Genomic DNA, 8,557 nt, shown 5'->3' with positions numbered 1-8,557 from the left:
GCCATTATCTTTGGTGAGTAAAAGTGGAGGTGTTCAACTGAAGCCAACAAGAATGTCTCTCCAACTTGAAGATAGATCTATAAAATATCTAGAAGGAGTTGCTGAAGACGTTCTGGTTAAAGTTAACAAATTTCTCATTCCTATTGACTTCACCGTCATTGACATTTCCGAAGATGTAGAAATACCTCTCATTTTTGGGAGGCCATTCCTGAGAACGGAGAGGATGGAGATAGACATGGAAAATGGCAAACTGAAAGTCCGTGTAGATGATGAAGAAATTCAGTTTGACATTTTGCAAGCAACGCACCACCCAAAGGACAAGGGGCAATGCTTTCAAATAGATGTTCTTCGTGAAATTTGTGAGCAACCTCAACTAGATGGACCTTTGGAGATGCCTACAGATTGAAACTCTTGATGCAAAAGCTGATTGAAACTGGTATGTAGAGGAGGATCAGATCAAAAGCTGATTGAAACTCTTGATGCAAAATAGATCCTCCCTTTACAAGAAAGGTTTGAAGATAGCCAGAGTAAAGACAACAAATCAACATTGCAACTGTAATTGAAGGAACTTCTGACCCATTTGAAAGGAAACTCCAACAAATTAGTAATTATCAGCAATTTGCTTAACACTCTAGAAGAGCAAAAATTGATTCAACTATAAGAACAACACCAAAAAGCACTTGGGTGGACATTAACAGATCTGAAAGAAATCAGTCTATCATACTGTATGCACAAAATTATGATGGAAGATGATTACAAATCCTATGCACAACCACAAAGAAGACTCAACCCAACTATGAAGGAAGTGGTTAGAAAAGAGGTGGTGACGATGCTTGAAGCTGGTATGGTTTATCCTATTTCAGATAGCATATGGGTAAGTCCGGTTCAAGTAGTACCTAAAAGAAGATGAATGACGGTAATCCGAAACAAGAATAATGATTTTATCCCAACTAGAGCTGTTACTTGATGGAGAATGCGCATAGATTACCGCAAACTCAATGCAACCACAAGAAAAGATCATTTTCCGCTACCTTTCATGGATCAGATGCTTGAAAGGTTAGAAGGACGGGCCTTTCTATTGTTTCCTAGATGGATACTCGGGTTACCACCAAATTGTTGTTGATCCAATAGACCAACAAAAGACGACATTTACTTGTCGTTTCGGCGTCTATGCTTATCGAAAAATGTCATTCAGACTATGTAATGCTCCTGCTACTTTTGAAAGATGCATGCTGGCTATTTTCACCGACTTGGTAGAAAAAGGCATCAAGGTCTTCAAGGATGATTTTTCAGTATTTGGGGACTCCTTTGAATTATGCCTGAAAAATGTGGAGACAGTGCTGGAAAGATGCGTGCAAACATACTTGGTACATAATTGGGAAAAGTGTCATTTGATGGTCACAAAAGGGATTGTATTAGGGCACTGATAAGTGCCAAACATACCTAGATTTCATACACTTTTATGGCACTTATCTAAAGCATAATTGAGAAAAAGCAACTTAAAACAATACTTTTTGTATAAAATATCACAATCTTGTATATTTGTGTTTGTATTACTTTTTTATTTATTTTGTAGGATTTAGAAAGAAGAAAAGCAAAATTAAAAAAAAGGCTCATGGTCAATAAGAAAAAGAAGTCAAAACCAAGGTGCTCAAGCAGGCAGCTGAGTGTGCACCAAGCCACGCTAAGCTGACCTGGACACCAGCCTGACCTGGACCAAGCATCTCAAGCAAGCAACTGAGCGGACCTGCTTGACAGTTCAGCCTAGCACCAGACTAGTCCTGACATGGTCATAACTCAAGCTCGACACAGTCAGACACGAGCTTGGCACATGCCCAAGCTGCTCAACAAGCAGCTTAGCGGTACAACCAAGCAGCTCAGCGGAGAATTAGACTCCTGCCCAGATCAGCAAGTACCAGGCCGCGTCCTAGTCAGCACGGTCAAAGCTAATGAACAAGCAGCTTAGCGCTGCTACAGGTGTGCTAAGCGGTGTGAACCTAGACTTGACTAAGCTGACCTGGACACCAGCCTGACCTGGACCAAGCATCTCAAGCAAGCAACTGAGCGGACCTGCTTGGCAGTTCAGCCTAGCACCAGACTAGTCTTGACATGGTCATAACTCAAGCTTGACACAGTCAGACACGAGCTTGGCACATGCCCAAGCTGCTCAACAAGCAGCTTAGCGCTGCTACAGGTGTGCTAAGCGGTGCGATAGACTCCTGCCCAGATCAGCAAGCACCAGGCCACGTCCTAGTCAGCACGGTCAAAGCTAATGAACAAGCAGCTTAGCGCTGCTACAGGTGTGCTAAGCGGTGCGAACCTAGACTTGACTTAGCCATCAAGCAAACCATGAAGTCACCAATGACATCACTTCAAGTAGCCCACCATAGGTTTTTACAGAGTAGCTCACCATAGCTGGTCCCATAGCTCACAATTAGCTTTGGTGAGTCAAGCATAAGGAGGTGACAAAGCTACTTGATCAAGTGACCAAACCCATGCTGAAGGGTTTGGTCAGCTTCTAAGCAGTTCTAACAAGCAGCTCAGCGGCTCCAGGGAACTTCTATAAATAGAGGCACATTTCATTCGAATAAAAAAAACATCATATCTCACAACATCATTCACCATTCTGCCTAGAAATTCTTCCCTGATGTTCTATCTTCTTGTTCTTAGTTCTTAGGAACTTTATTAAGTAAGTGTTGTAATTTTAGTTTATAATTCAAGAGGAGAAAAGGAGAATGCAAATGAGATTAAAAAATCAATTTTGTAATCTCGTTTGGAACTCAAACATTCCAATCATTAGATGGATGGTTCATGCTCCTAACAATTTCTTTTGAACATGGTTATGTATTTCTACTTCTTCTTATATTCTGAAAAGTTTGAATTTAATCATTCAAGTTGGTGTGTTGATTAATTTTACTTGTTTGAGAAATTATTAATGCTCTTTTTAGGTTGATCACCTAAAAATTGATTTCAAGTCATAAAATTACTTGTCTCAAACACTTAACAAATAAACTAAGAAGTAGTTGTACTACTTAGTTTATTTGCCAAGTTAAGCATATTTTTCTTAACATCTTATATTTATTACTACTTCAATATTAGAGTAGCCAAGATTAGGGTGTGACAACCTAATCTCTTTGTGGACGTAATATTGTTTAGTAATAAATATAAGTGATTATCATTCTACCATTTTAGGACATACACTAAAAGGAGGATTTTACAACTTGGTATTTGGAGTTAACCAAAGTAAAACATAAGAACTTGTCTAAGTAGTTCAAATTCATAAGAAGTTGAGAAATATTTTCCTTATTCAAAATAATCTTGTCACCTCAAGAATTTGCTAATATTTTGTTTATTTTTCTTATTAATTGTTTATATGCAATTCAAAACAAAACCCATCAAAATATGTTTAACTCATTATTTGTGCATTGCATATTCATATGATTCATTCTATTAGGCAATTCCTTGTGGTTCGACATAACCCTATACTATACTACAATTGAATCTTGAAAGAGGTGTAAATTGTAAAATAGTAAAGCGTTATCAATAAATTTATTTGTTGAAAACACCTCTTAATATACAAAAGTGATGAAACTAACTTACTAACTTTTATTTATTGTTATTTACATTCCGCAATTTTTTTATTCTTTAATATCAACTTTCCTTAAGGAAGAAGTTTGGTTTTTTAATAAAAGGAACCCAAAAGGGAGTATATAAGGAGCTTTCTAGGACACACGGGGTTCTATCAAAGATTTATCAAAGACTTCTCGAAAACAGCTAATTCCCTTTGCAATTTACTTCTTAAAGATTTTGTTTTTAATTCTGATGATTCTTTTTTAGAAGCATTCAATAAATTAAAATATAGTCTGGCAACTGCCCCTGTCATAACTACACCAATCTGGGATCTACGTTTTGAATTAATGTGCGATACAAGTGATTACACAGTTGGTGATGTTTTGGGACAGAAAAAGGAACGGGTTTTTCATGCAATACACTATGCTTGTAAGGTTTTAAATGAAACACAAGTTAATTATGCAACCACTAAAAAATATTTACTAGACATAGTATTTGGTTTGGAAAATTTTAGAAGTTATTTGATTGGGGCAAAATTTATTGTTTACACAGATCATGCCACAATCAAATATCTTCTAATGAAACCCGATTCCAAGCCACAATTAATTCGATTCCAAGCCACAATTATAGGAATTTGACTTAGAAATTCATGACAAAAGCGGAAAAGAAAATCAAGTGGTAGATCATCTGTCACGATTAATCAACAAAGAAGTCACGAACGAAGAAAAGAAAATAGTCGAGGAATTTCCAGATGAAAAACTATTTCTTTTGGCAGAACGAAAATGGTTTGCTGATATTGCAAATTACAAAGCATCAGGAATTATTCCTGAAAATCTGAACTATCATTAACAAAATTATTTTCTCAAAGAAGTTAACCATTATGTTTGGGATGAACCGTATTTGTTCAAAGAAGGGGCTGATAGCATTATAAGGAGATATGTTGATTCAAATGAAGCCCATAAAATATTATGGCATTTCCATGGTTCAACATATAAGGAGCACTATAATGGAGAACAAACTGTTGCTAAAGTTCTCCAATCTGGGTTTTTTGGCCTACCCTATTTAAATATGTCCAAGAATTTGTTCAAAAAATGTGACGTCTGCCAAAGAACAGGCGGAGTTGGGAAAAGAAATGAAATGCCCCATCAAACTATTTTAGAAATCGAAGTTTTTGACTGCTGGGGCAGTGATTTCATGGGACGTTTCCCACCATCTAACTCAAACGAATACATCTTGGTGGCAGTTGACTATGTTTCTAAATGGGTAGAAGCAATAGCAACTCCAAAAGCAGATGGAAAAACAGTTATAAAATTGTTGAAAAATAATATTTTTTGCCATTTTGGAACACCAAGAGTGCTTATAAGTGATGGTGGTTCTCATTTTATAAAATTCCAATTACGAAAAGTTTTGGAATTTTATAGTGTTAAAATAAGGTAGCATCACTTTATAACCCACAAACAAATGGGCAAGCGAAAGTCTCCAACCGTGAACTAAAAAGAATTTTGGAAAAAAATATCTCTTCATCAAGAAAAGATTGGTTACAAAAGTTGGATGATACTTTATGGGCTTACCGAACTGCTTTTAAATCACCAATAGGCCAAACTCCATACCAACTGGTTTATGGCAAAGCTTGTCATTTACCAGTTGAATTGGAGCATAAAGCCTATTGAACACTTAAATTTTTAAAATTTGATTTAAATGATGCAGGCATAAAAAGGAAGAATCAATTACATAACTAGAAGAAATGAGTTTCTAGTCCTACGAATCTTCCAAACTTTACAAGGAAAAAACGAAGAAGTACAATGACTCCAAAATTCGAATGAATTTTTTTTTCAAAGGACAAAAGGTGCTTCTTTTCAATTTAAGACTCAAATTGCTTCCCAAAAAGTTGAAAACAAAATGGTTGGGACCATTTGTAATTAAAAATGTAAAAGAATATTAGGCAATTGAGCTTGAAGATGCTGAGTCCAAAAGAACTTGGACAATCAATGGACAGAGGTTAAAACCATATCTTGGTAATGGATCATCTGTCATCAATGCAGAACTAGACTAAAACCTCTACGAGCTAAAAACAAGCGTTAAGCAATTGACGTTAAACAAGCGCTTGCTGGGAGGCAACCCAGTAGTTGGTTATTTTTTAAATTTCTTTTTAATTTATGTTTTGTGTTTAATTAAGTTTGTGTTTAGAAGTAATATGATATTCTTTTGAAAATTTCATATGCATCAAACATATCCTTAAAACCAATATTTCCATTGGCTTGAGAACAAGCCATCATTTAAAGAGGGGGAACATAGTTTAATGCATATGTAAATTTAAAGAGGGGTAACATGATCTTTGCACACATTTATTAAAAATCAAGAAGTGTAAATCCAAGCCAAGTGAGGGAGTGAGCCAAACACGTGAGGATCAAAGTTAAATCACCATACACCTGGCCAGATCAGCAAGCACAAAGCCACTTCACCACGAGCACGGTCAAAGTGCTCAAGTAGGCAGCTTAGCGCTGCCACATAGGAGCTTGGCGGTGTGCACTCAGCAAGTTGGTCAAGTTGACTTAGCCACCAAGAAACCACGACATCATGCATGACCTCACTCCAAGTAGCCTCCATTGGCTTTTCAGAGGTAGCTCACAATAGCTGGGCAAGTAGCTCACAATAGCTTGGGTAACTCATCCCCAAGCAGGTGACTAAGTTGCTTGGCCAAGTGACCAAACCTATGCTGAAGGGTTGGTCAACAACTTGGCGGTGGAATTGAGTAGCTTGGCAGTGGCAGAAAACTCCTATAAATAGGAGGCACTTCAAGGCATTCAAAGCATTCCATGTTACATATTCTCACATCCAAAATTCTATCTTCTTCTACACTTTCTTCTCTGTAATTATCTTGGAGAATTAATACTCCAAAGTAGTTTAGCTAAGTTTATTTCGTAGTTTCTCCTTAATTCAAGAGGAGAAGGAGTAAGAAAATGAGATGTAAAAATTCATTTTGCAATCTCATTTGTGCATGGTAAAGTGTCTAAAATCCTTGGATTAATATGGCTAATGCTCCAAAAAATTAGTTGAATTTTGGCTCACTAATATTTCTTGTAATTTCTTGATTCATTATAAAGAATCATGTTTAAGTTATTACTTTGGGAATTTCAAATCTTTAAAAAGTGCTTAATGTGGTTTTGGCTTGATCACCTAAAACTTGATTTCAAGATCCAAAATGCTTCTTTTTAAAGTCTTGACAAATGATCAAAAAAGTAGGAATATACCTTAACTCATTTGCCAAATCAAAGCATCCATTTTAAGCAACTTATAACCAAGGCTAATCAATGTTTATAGAGCCTGAAATAAGGCGTGACAACTTATTTATTACTTTATTCTTTATACCAAATCTTCTAAATAAGTGGTACGGTTAACTTCTAACTTTATGCTTTTGTTCATTTTATTATTCTTTGATACCAACCTTTCGTAGGAGATGGTATGGTTAACTTAATAAAATGAGACCGACCTTTATGGTATAGTTAAATGGAACCCGAAAAGGGAGTAAATAAATAAAGGCACTACATAAATAAATATCACTCATTATCACTTGTGTTAATTTTCTAAATTCATACCATTAAACCGGTGTTGGAATTTATTCCACAAAACTGAGATGGTATGAAGTTGTTAAAAATTCAATAAAGTTAAGTTTTTGATCAACTAGAATATTCTTGAAACCATTATACCGCTGTTGGAAATTCTTTCCAACAAACACGAGATGACGAGCAAAGAATAAACCAGTAACTAAATAAATCGATCGGAAACATGTTCTGTCCCTAGACAGAAAATACTCTTTCAACAATTTCCTCCCCTTGGGTAATTGTTCTGGAAATTTTCCTTGGAGGATTGTTGACAAATTGGACCTCCTCATTCTGAGTCTGGCATTAACCCATGTAATGATCATTAGTGCATTGGTCACATCTAAAAACCGACTTCTTTGAAGACTCTCTAATATGTCTAGGAAGATCATTTAGCAGTGAGATACTTCATGTAATTGTTGCTGAAGCAGTTTGTGCTGAGCTCACACAACACCTGTTGTGCTCTATTCAAGGATTCCACCTCTCCTTGGCGGTGGCCCTCTCTGATGTTGACTCTTTTGATCATTTAGGGCCATGTACTCAATAATGTCAATGACCTCTTGCGGGGGCTTTGTCAACAGTTGTCCACCCACAGTTGTGTTTAGAAACCATTTATGTTGCTGTTGTAACCCGTTGATGAAAATATGAATTCGAGTTTGCACATCAAACCCGTGGTTGGGACATTTCCTCAACATCGACTTGAATCTGTCCCACGATTCACAGAGGCTTTCATTTTTTGGTCACACAAAATTGGATATGGTAGTCTTCATATCCATAAACTTCCCTTACAGAAAGTGTCTGTTCATGATTTTTTCCTCCACCACATTCTAATTATTTTGGATATATGGAGGCAAATCCAGGAACCACTCCTTAGCCTTCCCAATGCGAGTTAATGGGAAGAGCTTGAGAAAGACCGCCTCTTCTTCTTGCTCAGAAATTTCGGCAGTCCCGACTACTTCATTCTCTCTATTTCCAAGAAAGAGATTAGTAGAAAAGAATTGAATTTACAAAGTGTTGTACTTTACATTTTTATACAAATAAAATATTAAATTTGTACAAAAAGTAAAGAATTTTTTTTATGCTTAATTATTAATGATATAGTATAATACTATAAAAAAAATCTATTAAAAATCAATTCCCCGGCAGCGGCGCCAATTTGTTGATAATTAGATTTCCACAACAGGAATCCCCTCTCTCGACAACAAATTGCGTTGTCACTTTTTTGAAGGGTTAATTCGAGTTGTTGCAAGTTTACTTATATTTAATTAGAGTGATGAGTGATGAACAATTTATTTAATTAGTGACTTTATTTATTTACTCCCTTCTCGGATTCCTTTAAAGGTCGATCTCATTTTATTAAGTTAACCATACCATTTCTTATGAAAGGT

General features: G+C 36.1%; 1 pseudogene; it reads left to right on the top strand.

The window, feature by feature from the left end:
- Positions 743–1,427, top strand: LOC109352960 (annotated as a pseudogene).

This window comes from Lupinus angustifolius, chromosome LG07, assembly GCF_001865875.1.
Source record: "Lupinus angustifolius cultivar Tanjil chromosome LG07, LupAngTanjil_v1.0, whole genome shotgun sequence".
Taxonomy (NCBI): domain Eukaryota; kingdom Viridiplantae; phylum Streptophyta; class Magnoliopsida; order Fabales; family Fabaceae; genus Lupinus; species Lupinus angustifolius.
Note: the sequence above shows the minus strand (reverse complement) of the source record. Positions and strands in the feature narration are given on the sequence as shown.